Genomic DNA, 18004 nt, shown 5'->3' on the forward strand with positions numbered 1-18004 from the left:
CTATGGTCTTATGATTTCTTATCGTGTTTCGATTGTTGATACGTTAGATAGCGCTGCATTTCTCGATTATAATCAAATATCTCCAAATCGATTGTGGCTGGCATTAGGAAAAGGGGCCTGCCATGATAACGAAATCTCCATCTCTACAGTGAATGGCGGTTGCGAAGTGAGCCTGCTATTATAGCAGAAACTCCCGAAGTCGATTGTGATGGCAGTAGGTAATATGGCCATCCATTGTTATCAAACCTTCCCCAATGCCTACCTTACATCGGAAATAATGTATGGTGTCCTCCCTGTTTTGTTTTTCGTATACCGCTAAGAGACATGTAATTTAAGGTATTCTTACTCACTGTGCCGGCCCCGTGGTGTAGGGGTAGCGTGCCTGCCTCTTACCCGGAGGCCCCGGGTTCGATTCCCGGCCAGGACAGGGATTTTTACCTGGACCTGAGGGCTGGTTCGAGGTCCACTCAGCCTACGTGATTAGAATTGAGGAGCTATCTGACGGTGTGGTAGCGGCCCCGGTCTAGACAGCCAAGAATAACGGCCGAGAGGATTCGTCGTGCTGACCACACGACACCTCGTAATCTGCAGGCCTTCGGGCTGAGCAGCGGTCGCTTGGTAGGCCAAGGCCCTTCAAGGGCTGTAGTGTCATGGTGTTTGGTTTTTTTTTACTCACTGTATTTACAGTAATTTACGGAGAAATCCGTATACAATGTAGAATACCGTAGCGAAGCACGGGTACATTTGATAGTTTATATATATATGTTCATCCTGTTGGAAGTATGCTTAAGGTATCCTAGTCGCCTCATAATGATTTTAAAGCGCATTTTAATAAAAATTATAAAATAGAGGTGAACGTGAGAGAAATATATAAATTATAATTTCAAAACATGTAGTCAGATAGAAATGGAATTTCATTTAGAATATTTTTCAATGGAAAAGACAGAAAAAAGGGCAGATTAGTCATAGTGTGAGATAAGTTAGAATCTCATTTCACGATGATTGTACGGCCTGTCGGAAGCTGTCAATAGTACGAGTCGGTAACCGATGGATATTCATTTGGATTCGACTTTTTTCAACACAGAACCCTCTGCTGTAACACGTCCAAATGCACAAACGACAGACGAGGAGGAAAAAGAGAATGTGGAAGAAGGGTACAAAAAAGCCTGTCCTAACAGAGCAATACAACATTGATTGACGTTGGGAGTGAGAGTGATGGAGATCTTTTGTGTAGGACAATCACCACAGGCCGACGGTAGAACCTATACATGCAACCCCTCTACAATATTTTAATCACGAAAAATATATTTTGATTTGCCATTCAAGCGATTTCTTGGACCGCCTTCAACGTAATAATTTTCACCATCACCAGTATGAAACGTGTGAGATGGTCCCTCACCGAGTAAAACTGGGAGGACTTAAATTTACAACCTGAATTCGAGTAATATGAATCTAAGTTTATATTTCTACTAGGTGTATTTATTTATTTATTTAATTATTTATTTATGTATTCATTTATTCATCTTTTAATTATTTATTTAATACCAGCATTTGTACCCGATCTTTGCGCGGGAATGTTTAATGGATTACGTGTTTCCTCCATGAATTTATGTGATGTTACATGTCTCTATTCCAACGTTTAATACGACATGTAAAACTGGTATTTATATACGAATGCGCGTGGCAGAAACGTGAAGTACGATAAAGCTGAACAAAGTCGAGACAGAATGAGGACGATTGCAGAGTATATCGTCGCTGGCGGGACAAAACCTCCTATGCGATAATATTTTTGGAGATATACTGACCCGCAGCACATGCATTATGAAGAGCGAGAATGGCTTGACAATATGCACACAATATTGCACCTTAGATGACAGAACCTTACCGGCCAAGGTTCTAAACTAAAATATATCACATAGGAAGTTTTGTCCCGGCAGCGACGATATTGTACTGTTCAGTTCCTGATACGAGTTGTGCGAAAGTCTTCCTCTGTGACTGAGGATTCACGAAACATATCCTTGATGATAACCTCCCTTATTATCTGTTCTGTCGAAAAGAGTAAAATGGATTTTTAGTGATTCCCGTTAACCCACCTTGAACGGACATGCACCAAGTGTTCCACGGGATCTAGACTAAAAATCCAAATTTTCGTTAGAATCTCCTTTATTATTCGTTGAATCTCGGCTCGCCCGCCAGGTGCAGGTCTTTCTATTTGACACCCGTAGGCAACCTGCGCGTCGTGATGAGGATGAAATGATAATGAAGACTACACATACACCCAGCCCCCGTGCCATTGGAATTAACCAATTAAGGCCGGGAATCGAACCCGGGACCCTCTGAACTGAAGGCCAGTACACTGACCGTCCAGCCAACGAGTCGGACATTCGTCGAATGATAAATACGTATACGTCTTAAAATAAGGTAAATAAAATATCCTTAAACGTTTTCTTTTCATAGGCCAAATTTAATGAATATGTATTGCAAAAATTCTTTCTATAAACGCTAACTCCAAGTGATACTTGAATTCTCAATGAGTAGATTACAAAATAGACCCGCTTTGAGCTAATTTCTCTGACACATAGACTCCTAACACGTCCAATAATGGTATTTCCCTCATTAACCCTCCCATAGAAAAGGTGCTCATGAGAAAAACTTTTAGAAATAGATATCCATTATGGTTGAAAGTTTCCATACAGATTTGTCTTCTAAATTTTGTGGGAGGGTAAAATCACTGTTTCGGTTTCCTATAAACCCCTAGCCAATTCTGGAAATTGAAATGGTATGGACCTTTAAACTCACTGTTGGTCAGGTGGATTCCAAATATGAATATTGTTTAAAAAATTTCCAATAGTTATCAGTTATGAGAAATATTCTTTACATGCACCCGCTTTTCGGCTAAGTCTGATGGGACTTAGATTACAAAATCGACCTTAAAGGCACATCCCTTATAAATCCTCCCATTGAAAACGCGCACATGTAACAAAGTTTTAGAAATTGATTTCCATTAAGGCTGATAGATTTCCGTTAAGCTTGGACATGACATGTATATATTTTGGGAGTGTAAAATTATTGTTTCGATCGTCCTAGAAAATCCTGATCTATTCAGAGAGTTAGAAATAATATTGGCCGTGAAACCTACCGAAGGACAGGTTTGTTAAAATATACCCAGTATTTTTCCAGTTATAACAGCTCAGACAAACAGGTAAACCGATGTACAGACATTTTGTTTGTTAAAAATGAAGCCATGTTTTCCAGTGTTGACTTAGTTAAATGTAACAAAGGCTTTTCAGTCTGTCAAACACATAGCAAATACCATGTAAATTAAAACGCTATAAACATATCTGTAAAACACACATTAACATACAAAGAATGACATGTTTCGTTCTACAAGAACATCCTCAGATTCTATCAAATCACTTAAAATTAGCCTATATATGTACAGTATTGTTTACGTAGCGTAAACTTGTCAATTATAGAGAGATTAGTGATAACATGAAACAGTAATGACAAAAAATGAAATATATACAATTATTAATATAATGAAAAACTTACGTATTTGTCTAGACTGCATTTGTTAAGTCTGTTGTCACCAAACACTATTTCAGGTCTCGGATCGGGCATGATAAAGAAACCAATCAGTTTGTTTTCCCAGCCTTTTCTTAAATGATTGCCAAGAAATTGAAAATTCATTGAACATTTCCCTTGGTAAGTTATTCCAATCCCTAAGTCTCCAATTTGTCCTCTTGAATTACAACTTTATCTTCATATTGTGATCTTTCCTACTTTTAAAGACACCACTCAAACTGATGTCATTCCATGCGTTCTCTCCACTGACAGCTCGGAACATACCTCTTAGTCGAGCAGCTCGTTTCCTCTCTCCAAAATCTTCCCTGCACAAACTTTGCAATATTTTTGTAACGCTACTATTTTGTCGGAAATCACCCAGAACAGCTTTTCATTGGATATTTTCCAGTTCTTGAATCAAATAATCCTGATGAGGGTCCCATACACTGGAACCATACTCTAGTTAGGGTCTTACCAGAGACTTATGTGCCCTCTCCGTTACATCCTTACTACACCCTATAAATGGCCTCATAATCATGTGCAGAGAACTGTACCCTTTATTTACAATCCCTACTGAAGATATTTCCTTATACTAACACCTAGGTACTTGCAGTGATCTTCATAAGAAACTTTTCACCTAATCAACGCAGTAATTAAAACTACGAGAACTTGTCCTATTTGTGAAACTCAAAACCTGACTTTTAACCCTGTTTATCACCATACTATTGCGTACTGTCTATCTCACAACATTATCGAGGTCATTTTGCAGTTTTTCACAATCTTGTAACTCATTCATTACTCTACACAGAATAACATTATCCGCAAAAAGGATTATCTCTGATTCCACTTCTTTACTCATCCATACATAATAAGAAAATATAAAGGTCCAATAACACTGCCTTGAGGAATCCCCCTCTTAATTATTACAGGGTCAGATAAAGCTTAGCCTACTCTAATTCTCTGAGATATATTTTCTTGAAATATAGCCAGCCATTCAGCCACACGTTAGTCTAGTCCAACTGCACTCATTTTTGCCAATATTCTCCCATGATCTACCCTATCAAACGCCTTAGATAGGTCAATCGTGATACAATCCATTTGACCTCCTGAATCGCAGATATCTGCTGTATCTTGCTGGAATCCTACAAATTGAGCTTCAGCAGAATAACCTTTAACTCCCTTTATGTTGGCTACGAGTGAAATTCGTAGACGAGACAGACATGGAGTGATGCCCGCGCATGTCATCTACAAGCTGATGATTATGCGTGTCCGTTTTATTGAAGGTTTGGTCACCACGTTCAAAACCAATGGTGATAGAGCAAACCTGATTTGCGCTGACATAGAAGATATGTTTTTGGAGGGTTGTATCGAGCGGAATCCCTCGTTACACAATTCTATTTCCAAATGTATACAGTACTGGATGCAGCGGAAGAAGGACGTGTTTGTGATAATCTGTGAACTAGGTGAAATCTAGTACTACTACTAAACATGTTCCCATTCCTCCCCTGAAGGGGAAGGCGGGCCTCTTAGACGGTGACGCTGTCTTTCAGGCCGGGAAAGAGATGCTTGGAGAAGGTGAGGGGGTTGGCCGCCGTGGCCTATACTAGGAACTGTCCTGGCATTCGCCTTAGTGCAGGGGAACGGAAAACCACGGAAAAGCATTCTCATGACGGCCGACGTTTGGGGCCAGCCGTGAGGTCCAGTTCTGTCCCGTCTCCCGAATGCAGAAGCGTAGAACCACGGTAGAGGCGTGACCAGCCCTCCTCTTCTCGGTTGGTCGGTCGGTCAGAGTGCAGAGCTATTGGACCACGGACCAGCCATGGCCACTTAAGGGCCGAGACCCACTCTGCGTCTACCGACGAGGTGAACTCACTATATTCCCAACTTTGAATACAGGTTGACCCAAAAGTCCCTTAACATTTAACGAAGCAATACCTCATGGAATACTAGAGGTAGACAGTTAATAATTGACACACATGATTGACAATACATGGGTTTTTATTGACATCAAAATAAAGTACACAAAAAAACCAACAAATGGCGCTGGGCAGCACCATAGCAAGTATAACTGACCACAATATTCTCGACATGACATGGGATGTTATTGACACCAAAAAGGAATACATGAACAGGCCAACAGATGGCGCTGGACAGCATCATAGCAAGTATAACTGACCACAATATTCTCGACATGACATAGGATGTTATTGGCACCAAAAAGGAATACAAGAACAGGCCAACAGATGGCGCTGGACAGCAACATGGCAGTGATGCCGCATGAGTCCCGTGTACGATATAAAACGAGCTGTCGTGAGAGAGGGCGTCTGATACGCCTGAAATGCTGGCATGTTGACGTTACCAGATAAGGCTCTGTTAGTGAAGATTTATTTACTTTATTTGGTAATAATGTCAGCCATGCGTGTCAATTATTACCTCTCTACTTCCAATATTCCGTGAAGTATTGCCCCGTCATGTGTTAACGAATTTTTGGGTCACCCTATATGAACTCGCTCTATCGTCTTCTAAGCCTACGTTTCCCCAATTTTCGGCGAAAACTTCCGAGAGCGAATTTAATAAAAGTGTGCTTGATATCCGCGGTATATTTTCAGTAATGATTGCAAACAATTGTTTACTTTTTCCCGTTATTGTTATTATGTCCGCCTCTTTAGCGTACGAGGACTGGAACAGGGTCCACTCAGCTTCAGGAGGTCAAATGAGTTGGGGGAGGGGTTCGATTACCACCTCAGCCATACCCGAAGTGGTTTCCCGTGGTTTCCTTGCTTCTCCTCCAGGCAAACGCCGGAATGATTCCTAAGGCCATGGCCCCTTCCTTCCCTGTACCTTCCCTATCCCTTCCAATCTTCCCATAACCCACAAGGCCCATGCTCAGAATAGCAGGTGAGGCCGCGTGGGCGAGATACTGCTCCTCCCCCCCCCCCACCGCACAAGTTGTATCCGCGGCAAAATATCCCACATTCCAGAACACCGCTCTTCACGTGGTAGGGGTGGGATCCCTGGATGAGTCCGGGGGAGAACCCAAACTTAGACGCTAAAGTGATTAAATAATAATAATAATAATAATAATAATAATAATAATAATAATAATAATAATAATAATAATAATAATAATAATAATAATAATAATAATAATACTGTGTATGCCTTGTTTTCCGATTTATAGCTCAAGTAGACAATATACGTACAAAGGTGAAATTATTGAAGCAGTAGGGTTAAATCAGCATGCTACCGAGCTCGATAGCTGTAGTCGCTTAAGTGCGGCCAGTATCCAGTATTCGGGAGATAGTAGGTTCGAACCCTGCTATCGGCAGCCCTGAAGATGGTTTTCCGTGGTTTCCCATTTTCATACCAGGCAAATGCTGGGGCTGTACCTCAATTAAGGCCACGGCCGCTTCCTTCCCTCTCCTAGCCGTTTCCTGCCCCATAGTCGCCATAAGACCTATCTATATCGGTGCAACTTAAAGCAACTAGCAAAAAAAACATCAGCATGCTATCAGAGAATGAAGGGCAAAACTTCAAAGAGCATAAAAATTACCTGGAACAGATACAATGAGAGAAGTATATCAACCTCCGTGGCTCAGGCGGCAGCACGCCGGCCTCTCACCGCTGTGTTCCGTGGTTCAAATCCCGGTCACTCCATGTGAGATTTGCTCGGTGGTATTTGAAGTTGCTCAAATACGTCAGTCCTGTGTCGGTACATTTACCAGCACATAAAAGAACTCCCGCCGGACAAACTTCCAGCACCTCAATGTCTCCGAAAACCGTAAAAATTGTTAGTGGGAAACTAGAAACCCTATAAACCCAGAAATTTCTTCTACCGGGTGGGAAAAATAATAATAATAGCCCGGAAAATATTTACAATAGGATCGACGCGGGATTAATATCACAGAAGATGGTTGAAATCGCCTCATCTGAAGAAATGAAAAAAATGAGGATCCGAAAGTCCTGACTCTACTTCACTGAGAAACCATCGGCAGATCTCAACACGTGAAGATTCGTCTTGGCGCTTTAACGCATGTACAGCAGTAAATTTGTAAGGATATAGATGCAGGTCCTTTTAGATCATGTTTCGACACGACGATTTCTTAATTCCCACTTACACAGATAAACGACGCTGGGATTTCGTTGGACTTCGTTCCAGGCTTTCCTCCATTCGGGCAATATTTTATGGTGTTCCAACACTTTTCGGATAGTTACTGTTTTCATTCGTTACAGAGTCCGTTTCACATCATTTTGCCACTAAGTCTTGCATTGCAGTCTTTACTGTAGGTTTTGCCAAAACACTTCTAGTCTCAAACTCTTGCGTAAACAGTTTCGCACAGGATTTCCACAAATCGTACTTCGCATAACACTCGACAATGAACACGCGCCGTTTTATCGTGAACACCATTTTGTGTTGCGTTCAACTGGTCACTAAACACGTGTGCTATTCTCAGGCACTCACACGTAATGACACAGCGACGTATTCGAGAGGTGTGTGAGATTCGCACGCACAGATTTGTAACAGCGGCCGTTTGGTGCATCGAAATCACGGATTCCAGCATTTCCTGTGATGGACAGTTCTCCAGTTTTATTTTTCCCGCCCTAGATGAACTAGATCTCTAGCAGTATATCATAATGGACGTTATAAAACTATCCTTTTTCGCCAAGACGATCTAATCAGTCATAGTAAGTAGCATTCAGGGACTCATTAATCGGATCCTACACCAATTCTCTTTGGTGGTTTCGAAGTTCTAGGCAAGGCATCGTCAATCGAGAGCGAAATGCCTTCGGAGTCAGTTTGCTCCCCGCTCTCGTGGAACGAGAGCAGCTTAGCGAGCAAGTAGGGGAATTGGATGACGTAGTATATACTGAAGGCCAGTGGCGCAAGTACAGTACGGCCACGGTATGCAACCCGCCTGACTGCTGCTATCTTGTCACGTGACAAACACCCGTCCCGAGCGGAGCAAGTAACACAGACTCCCTAGAGCAACTACGTGATGACATCTGTTCTAGGTAGTGAGAACTTGCTGACCCTAATGTCACACTCCGTCCTCTTTTCAACAACACGAACCAGGTACCCGCAAATTAGGGTTTGATTTTCTGTTGCTAGATTGATTGGGACATTATCGTTTGGATATTTGAGGTTTTTCAAAATGTCTAAACATGAAGACGTTTGTTTTTTGATTGTGCGTCACATTCTTATCACAAGGAATCCAATATCCTCCATGGCTGATATAAGGTGTCAAAGTGTAAAAGTTAGATACGAGAGTAATATTAGGATATCCAACTACTTCTTTTATTAGGACCCTGCCTAGGTACGTCCGACAGCCAATTATATCTTAATTCCCTTCCAGACGGTATTTCATGGAATCGTATTTCTTCTGGCTGCGAACCACTTTGCCGAGATTTTCAAAATGGTACACAGCAGTTAGATATTTCGGCGGGGGGGGGGGGTTAGGGGGATGGGAAATCTGAAGTTTCTTTAAAAAATCAGAACTTGCACAAACGAAAAATAACACGTACACTTAAAAACAAGTTGTAAAAATTCTATAAGCATAACATGATTTTTTTCATTTGGCAGTTCTACACACAATATCACTTGTACAAACGGAAGTGAAGAAGCACGTTTACTCATTGTACGAATGTACACATACATGGATCAATAACCACCCCCCCCCCCCCCATGGCACTACAACCTTTGAAGGGCCTTGGCCTACCATGTGACCGCTGCTCAGGCTGAAGGCCTGCAAATAACGAAGTGTCGCGTGGTCAGCACGACGAATCCTCTCGGCCGTTATTCTTGGCTTTCTAGACCGGGGCATCAATAACACCTAACGTGAATAACACAATGCTACACCCATACTGACCGCAAAGATTGTGCATCTATGACTGTGCTCTTACGGCGACTTGAAGAAATATTGGCATTCGCGCCATGGCCGACTAGATCCCTCGCAGCGCTCCGGCCGTGATTCGCGCTTCCTATGTTAAAATAGTGGCATAGAGCAGGCAGTATAAGAGGATGGAGACGGCGGTGGTATCCATTTACACAGGTGTCTGATGGCAAAACTATGCAGTAGAGGTTTGAGTTAGGTGTTCTTTGATTCATAATCTCTCTGATCAGTTTTTACCACAGAACACAAGTGTTTACGTTACTGTAAAGCAGAGTTCAACCAATCAGAGACGATTTTAATAAAGCAGTGCGGAATGTAATTACAGTGTTGTAAAATACCATTCTCCGTACTCTTTTGAGTGTAAATACGTCACAGTACGAAATAAGAAATGATATCATAACACTTCTCATTCGAGCTGGGCGCATTTTCCTTCAGTAATTGTTCATCAGCGGTTTCCTGCCCTGTTTCTGGTTCCCGCACTTAATAACAACACTTACACGTTCTGTAATTTAGCAGACGTCTGTGGTTGTAAACATATTTTAATTAGTAACTTCCGCATGTGCGATACGTTCATTTTTCACTTTCGCTGTGGGTTGAAGATAAAAAAGCAGAGCTTTATCGGTACTATATTTCACGTGAGAAATATTGCGCGCTGAAATTAAAATGTATATTATATCTATGCTCAACATTAAAGGGGCTGTTTGAACCTAGAAACACACGCTTACTAGTAACAGCACGAACATGAAAATTACGGATATAAAATGAAGTTAGAAGCCCACTTTGAAATTATCCACATCAGGTTTGACTAATAAAACTGAACTTCTTGAATGTTGACTTTGATTCCTATTACCCAAAACCGCAATTTCTAAATTTCAGCGGACATGCAATCGGATTTAGGTTGAAAAATTCAAACTTAATTTTTGCTTAATTTGTTCTGTAACCTTCCTCTTCAAAATGAAACCTTGAACATGACTCAACAGTAATGGTAACAAATTTATTTTACCATTTATCTGAGACGGGGGCGTGGCGTAACGGCTGACTCCACAGCTGTCAATCTTCATCCGTGACTAACGTCAAAGCTCCTACGTTTGAATGCAATGTTAATATGTGGGAAGAGACATATTTATTTCAATATTTGGTACCGTGCATGTGATGTTCTTCTATTTTTATACACGAAGTACACATATTCCTTGGATATTGTTATCCTTGGTGTATTTTTATTTGCTATTTGTTTAACGTCGCACCGACACAGATAGGTCTTATGGCGACGATGGGACAGGAAAGGGCTAGGACTGGGAAGGAAGCGGATGTGGCTTCAATTAAGGTACAGCCCCAGCATTTGCCTGGTGTGAAAATGGAAACCACGGAAAACCATCTTCACGGCTGCCGACAGTGGGATTCGAACCCACTTTCTCCCGATTACTGGATACTGGCCGCACTTAAGTGACTGCAGCTATCAAACTCGGTCTTGGTGTATTTGTATACGTTGTGATTCTTTTGAATTTTTGCTGTGGGGGTACCAGTAACTCAGTGATATCTCTCTCTCTCTCTCTCTCTCTCTCTCTCTCTCTATCTCTGTGTGTATGTGGAAAAGCCTGGATTTGGTGATAAAGTTTTTAAAAGGCGTGTGAATTGGCAAAGGAACTGAAAGGAAATCAATTTTCAAGGCAATAACAACGTACAACCAACAGAATATTACCAAGTGTCAGGTTCTTGAAAAGTTAGACTTGCATGCTGGTTCCCAATGCTATTCTGTCTGACTTCTAATAAGATCACGATTCAGAAATGCAATCAAGATTTTAGCCAGAAAAGTAAGACAGCTTAGAAGAAGTGCCAAGGGAATTCTGTAGGACACCTTTGGATACGACGAAGGAAGTGGAGATTGTGTAGCAGGGATGTATTAAATTTGAACTCAGTTTACCGTAAATTTAAAGTTTTCATACTCAGTGAACGTATTATCAGTTTCTACTCAACCTACTCTTCTGAAAATTGTAGACATGTTCATAATAGTTCTCTAGATATACTGAAACATATAAATCTATCATAATGACCGTTTCATTGGGGAGGGGGAGTATTCAAAACAGTGTTGAATAAATTATAGCCACAGAAATGGGTATCTCACTCAGGAGTAGCACTCATAAAAGAACTAACTTATTGTTCCTGTACAAACAACATATATCTAGGTATGCTTACAAGGAATGTCAGAAATGGATATTAGTAGCTGCAGTGGTTAATGAAAAAATGTTCCCTCTATTAGACATAATTTAACACTGTGAAGATAGGCGATTCCATTTCCCTGTAATAAATTGTGGTAACAGTGGCGATTCACTTTCTTTGTATTTCAATATCTGTGAAGGCTGCATAATGATTATCATCTCACGACCCCATCTCCTGGGTTGAAAACTCACTGAAGCAATGCCTTTAGGCCAGCATGCGTTTGAATTTCGAAGTCGTGATTGCACTGCTACCTATTATCTAGAATGGAACTCACCTGGTCCGTTTCCCAAGCTGAGTAGTTGCTTCTGTCGCATCATTCTGAGTGCGCCCCATAGATCCATAATAAACAAAACCAAACGAAATGCCATGGCGCTGCATCCCCGAAGGGTCATGGTCCACCAAGCGACCGCTGGTAAGTCCGAAGGCCTGTAGATTACAAGGTGTCGTGTCGTTGGCACAACGAATACAGTCGGCCGTTGTTCTTGGCTCTCTAGACCGCAGCTGCTATCTCATCGTCAGATAGCTAATCACGTAGGCTGAGTGAACCTCTAAATCAGCCCTCAGATCTAGGTAAAAATCCTTGACTTGGGTGGGAATCGAACCCGAGGTCACCAGGTAGGAGGCAGATACATTACCCCTGCACCGCGGAGCCTGCGGGCTGAACAGCGGTCGCATGGTGGACCAGGGCCCTTCCGGGATGTTTGAAATCCCGTGCTATGAAATTAGCTCGTGCCTAAAATCTGGGCTGCAGCATCTGGGGTTGAAGTTTGTGGATAGACGTGATTAGCCGGATCTGTTTGTACATGGGGAAATAAAATCTCCAAACCATTCAGGGCAGAGTCGAAAATCAAACAATCTCTGTCTAACAAGATGATTTTATTGAACGCGGTTTGTGTATTAGAACTTACAACATTGGTGAAATGGAATTCCTCAAGTGTGTTGAGCAGTGTCCGTTTATACAGTCAACAACGGTGATTGGGTAGTGTTTGTCTGGTTTTTATGTTTATAATTTGTTCTGTGCTGGATTTCTTTTCGGGAATCCTGTCTGATAATATCCAATTAGATGGTCCGTTTGTTTTTCTACACTTCAAACTGTGCACAGATGTACAACTGTGTAATGCTCAGGGTTTCAAAAATACCTTGAATCAACTTACGGAATAAACGACGGTTTTTAACAAAATAATTGTTGTTGAAATGCAAAATTTCAAATAATTACAAACAAATTACTAATACAAATTATTTTGTTCGAACTCCACTGTCGGCAGCCCTGAAGATGATTTTCCGAGGTTTCTCATTTTCACACCAGGGAAACGCTGGGGCTGTACCTTAAATAAGACCATCTCCCTACCTTCTAACTCATAGCCTTTTCCTACACCATCGTCGCTATAAGACCTATCTGTGTCGGTGCGACGTAAAGCCTATTGTAATAAAAATAATTTGTTCTCATAATCTTTCTGAGCTTATCGAACATTATTCAAAACATAACAGAAAATATTCGTGCGCCAACAGAATGTTGAGGAAAAATCAATTTTTTGAAAGAAAGAGGCCATTAAGTCCGGATTGATCAATTTAAAACAAATTATGAATGTTATTAATTTAGACCAAATCGTGTCTCACCAAATTTGTCCTATATGAGGCTAAAATTAACGAACATAAAAAATTAAGTAGGAACCCCACCTCACTTGTAGTGCCACAAACGTACTGTAAGGAAAAATAGAGTAGAGTCAGAAATTCTATAGAATGGTCGTTCTAGAATGCACGATTTCAAAATCTTAACCATGGAAACATTCATTTGTTAACTTTGAGTTAATCTGGTCCACAATTGGTGATATTTTGGAGATAAACAATTTAATTCAATGGATATTCATTGGTCAAGTGAAGACAAATATTGAGTTCTATTCAGTAAAACAGGGTGATCACCACTTTTAACACTGAGCAATAACACGCCAACGATATTTTTCATGATTCGTGAATCAATTGTAGGAAAACTGTGTAATGCTCAGGGTTTCAAAAATACCTTGAATCAACTTACGGAATAAACAACGGTTTTTAACAAAATAATAATTGTTGTTGAAATGCAAAATTTCAAATAATTACAAATAAATAACAATACAAATTATTTTGTTCGAACCCCGCTTTTGACAGAGCTGAAGTTGCTTCTTAAAGTATACAGTGAATACCACAGTTTTATGCGCAGGTTAAATAACAGAGCTAGAAGCTAAATTCTTGGCATGGGATAATAATAACCAACTTTAAGTGAAAGAAAATTGTTGAAAATTGCTTACATACATCACCGATGTAGAAGTAGAATTTGTTTTATTGGATATTACTCCTCCAATGTAAATTAATAATGAGTACGCAGCAAAATATACATTTTTACAGCAAAAGTTCTCTCTGTGTACTGTGGTGTACAGACGAACGGATTAGTGACGTATATTGTTCATTTCGAATGCGGGAGATCGTTTGCTTTTTTTTTATTCCCTTCCCTTGCAGTAGTCCTGGCTTGTCCACCACTTCCAGCTGCGTTGGAAACTGTCAATCAAACAGACGTCGACTCGCTTCATCGGCTGTGCACACCACTACTGTACAAGGTACAGTCACTGCTAGTAAATGGACAAACATATACTGTTGATGAGTTTCAGTTTCTGTAACGTAACATAACAGTAATGTTCGAGACTACAATCGATTTAAGGTTAAAAAATATTCTACTTACTGTTAAGGTTACTGACTCTATTCCACTTCTAACTATGGCTACACGTTCTATCCAAATTCTTGCTAATTTTACAGGATCTGTAGCACTTCTTTTTTATATTTTAGAGGCTATATCCCGCTTACTGTTCAGGTTACAGGCTCTATCCCACATATTCTTATGTTTACAGGCTCTATCCAACTTACTGTTAAGTTAAGAGGTTCTATACGACGTATTATGAGCGTTATAAGATCTATCCCACTAGCTGTAAAGGTTATAGGCTCTATCCCAATTATTATTAAGAATACCGGTTCTATCCCACTTATTGTTTAGGCTAACGCTCTATCCCACATGATATACAGGTCTCAGGCTGTATCCCACTTATTGCTAAGGTAACGACACTTGTCGTTCAAATTAGAATTTCTACCCCATTTAATGTTAACTATCCTACCTCTACTCCACTTCTTGTTCAGGATAGAGGCTCTATCCAACTTATTATTAAGATTACAGGCTCTCTCTCTCACTTATTGGCCTATTTTAAAGAATTTACTTTGCGTCGCACCGACACAGAGAGGTGTTATGGCGACGATGGGAGAGCAAGGGGCTGGGAGTGCGAAGGAATCGACCGGGGCCTTAATTAAGATACATTTGCCTCGTGTGAAAATCAGAAACCACGGATAACCATCTTCGGGGCCGTCTAAAGTGAGGTTCGAAACCAATATCTGCCGGATGCAAGCCATCAGCTTGCGCGATTTATTGTTCTAGTTACAGCTTCCATCCCACTTATCGTAAAGCTTACAGGCTCTGTCTCGCTTATAATGAAGTCTAATAAGACTGCGGGCTCAATTCCAATTATTGTTCAGGCCACATTCACTATCCCACTTAATGTTCAGGATTCAGGATCTCTCCCACTTCTTGTTAAGGTTACAGTCACTATACCACTTACAGATAAAGTTTCCACGCTCTTTCCCATTTCATTGACGTAACAGGATCTATCTCACTTATTAAGGTTACAGGCTCTATCCCATATATTGCCAAGATGAAGGCTGTGTCCCACTTGTTATACAGGAATCCGTCTTTATCCAATTTGTTTGTAAGGTTACATGCACCATCACACTTATTTTGCAGGTTACAGATTCTATCCAATTTCCCGTTTTGTTTACGGTCTGTACCCCATATTTTGTTCAGGGTACAGGTCCTATTCCACTTATAATTCTGGTTTTAGGCTCTATCCCACTTATCATAAACATTACAGGTTATATTCCACTTATACCGGGCAAGTTGGCCGTGCGCGTAGAGGCGCGCGGCTGTGAGCTTGCATCCGGGAGATAGTAGGTTCGAATCCCACTATCGGCAGCCCTGAAGATGGTTTTCCGTGGTTTCCCATTTTCACACCAGGCAAATGCTGGGGCTGTACCTTAATTAAGGCCACGGCCGCTTCCTTCCAACTCCTAGGCCTTTCCTATCCCATCGTCGCCATAAGACCTATCTGTGTCAGTGCGACGTAAAGCCCCTAGCAAAAAAAAATATTCCACTTATTATTCAGGTAGAAGCACTTTCCCACTTATTGTTCAGTAACAGTTTCTGTACCACTCATTGTCAAGGTTACGGCTGTATCTTACTTGTATAAAGTTTCCATGTTGCAGATTCTCTCCCACGTGTTTGCTAGAATACAGGCTCTATCTCACTTATTATCGAGGTTATCGTCTCTATTACAAATATTATTCAGTATACAGGCTCTATCCAACTTATATTCAGGCACCATGCGCTATCCCACTTTTTCTTCGTGTTACAGGCTCTATCCCACACAGTATTCAGGTTACAGGCTCTATCCTACACAATATTCAGTTTGGAGGCTCTATCCTACTGATTGCTAAGTTTAAAAGCCTACCCCACGTATTATTTAGGTTATAGGTTTTGTCCCACTTTGCGTATGATTACAGGCCCTTATCGTTAAGGTTAAAAATATCATACTTTCAATTGAGTTTACTGACTCTAACCCATCTTTAATTATTGTTACAAGATGTTAAACTTCTTGTTAATTTTACAGTACCTATACCACTCATTATTAAGGTTACGGGCTCTATCCCACTTATTGTTACGGGTGAGGCTCTATCCTACTTTTAATTAAGTTAACAGGCTCTATCCAACTTCTTGTTCAGGTTAGTGTCTCTATCCCAGTTACTGTTGAAATGAGAGCTTCTGTCCCACTTACTGTTCAGGTTACATGCCTATCTTACTCTGCTCATGGAAGCACGCAAGTAAATCGGCTCTCCGTTTAAGCGAATTTTGTAGGTGAACGGAAGCAGTGTGTGGTGTGTAAAAGTGCAGATCTGTGGAACGTGTGCCAGGGTTCAAGTTAAGACCAGTTTTTAATCGATATCGTTGTGTATATCAGCATAATATTAAAAATGGGCCGTCATCCTAATAAAGCTAGCAGCGGTAGTGCCAGCAGTGGTACCAACGAAATCGAACAGGCGGTGAGAAAGGTACTGCACGAGGCCGTGCTCTCCGAACGCTTCGTGGAAAGTATTGTAAGTGCAGTGGCAAGACAGGTGACGGAAATTGTGGTGAAAGAACTTGAGCGTAGTCTCCAGTTCAATGCTGAATTGGTGAATGACCTAAACAAAAAACTCGAGTGCCGCGAAAGAGAAATAAAAAATCTCAAAGAAGAAGTTGAGGCGAAGTGCGACTCCCTTGAACAGTATCAAAGGAGGTCAAGTTTACGTCTGTTTGGTATTGATGAAAGTGAGGGTGAGAACACAGACGACATTGTTGTGAGCCTCTGCAATAAACTGGACGCCAAGGTAACCAAAACTGACATTGACAGAAGCCACAGAGTAGGACCGAAGGTGCCAGGAAAACCTCGACCCATCATTGTGAAGTTCACGTCCTTCCGCTCCAGGCAAGAGGTTTTCACACGGAAGCGCCAACTGAAAGGAACACCTACCACGATACGAGAAGACTTGACTGCAACTCGTCTAGCAATTCTGAAGGCAGCCATCACTGTTCATGGACTAAGGAACACTTGGACTGATCACGGGGATATCATAATTAAGTTGGCAGATGGTACAAGGCGTCGTATCAACCGCATGTGTGATATTCCTAGATTGTAATCTGCAAACATCACCACATCAGTACAGAACTACATTCGCTTTTAATGTGAGTACCGAAATATTGTCTTCCCTTGCTTTCATAGTAGGAATTCACTACAGTTAAGTTTCACTTTCTCTTTCTCTCCTCTCTCTCTCTCTCTCTCTCTCTCTCTCTCTCTCTCCTCCCTCCCATTCATCAATCTCCCATAACACACTTCCTATCACATCTTTTACTATATCAGGTATCTGTTTTCCAAGTATAACATCGCTAGTTAGAACCCTCTAATTTAAAATTAGATTCATTTGTGTGATTTACCTTGTATAATCTGTTTGTAGTGTGTTCTGTCATTGTTATTAGCTTTGCACTGTCTTTTATTTCTCCAGTGATCAGTATTGCTTGAACTGTATTTAACCGTAGTCCTCCCGTTAGTACTGTTTTAGTTTTAATTTTCTGTTCCGAAGTTGGCATACCTTTTAACACAACAAGGGCATGCTTCTGACGACAGCAGGTCTAAGCGCATTCCTTTAATTCCATCCCCTTGCTCCCC

This window comes from Anabrus simplex, chromosome 9 (assembly GCF_040414725.1).
Source record: "Anabrus simplex isolate iqAnaSimp1 chromosome 9, ASM4041472v1, whole genome shotgun sequence".
In the NCBI taxonomy this organism is placed as follows: domain Eukaryota; kingdom Metazoa; phylum Arthropoda; class Insecta; order Orthoptera; family Tettigoniidae; genus Anabrus; species Anabrus simplex.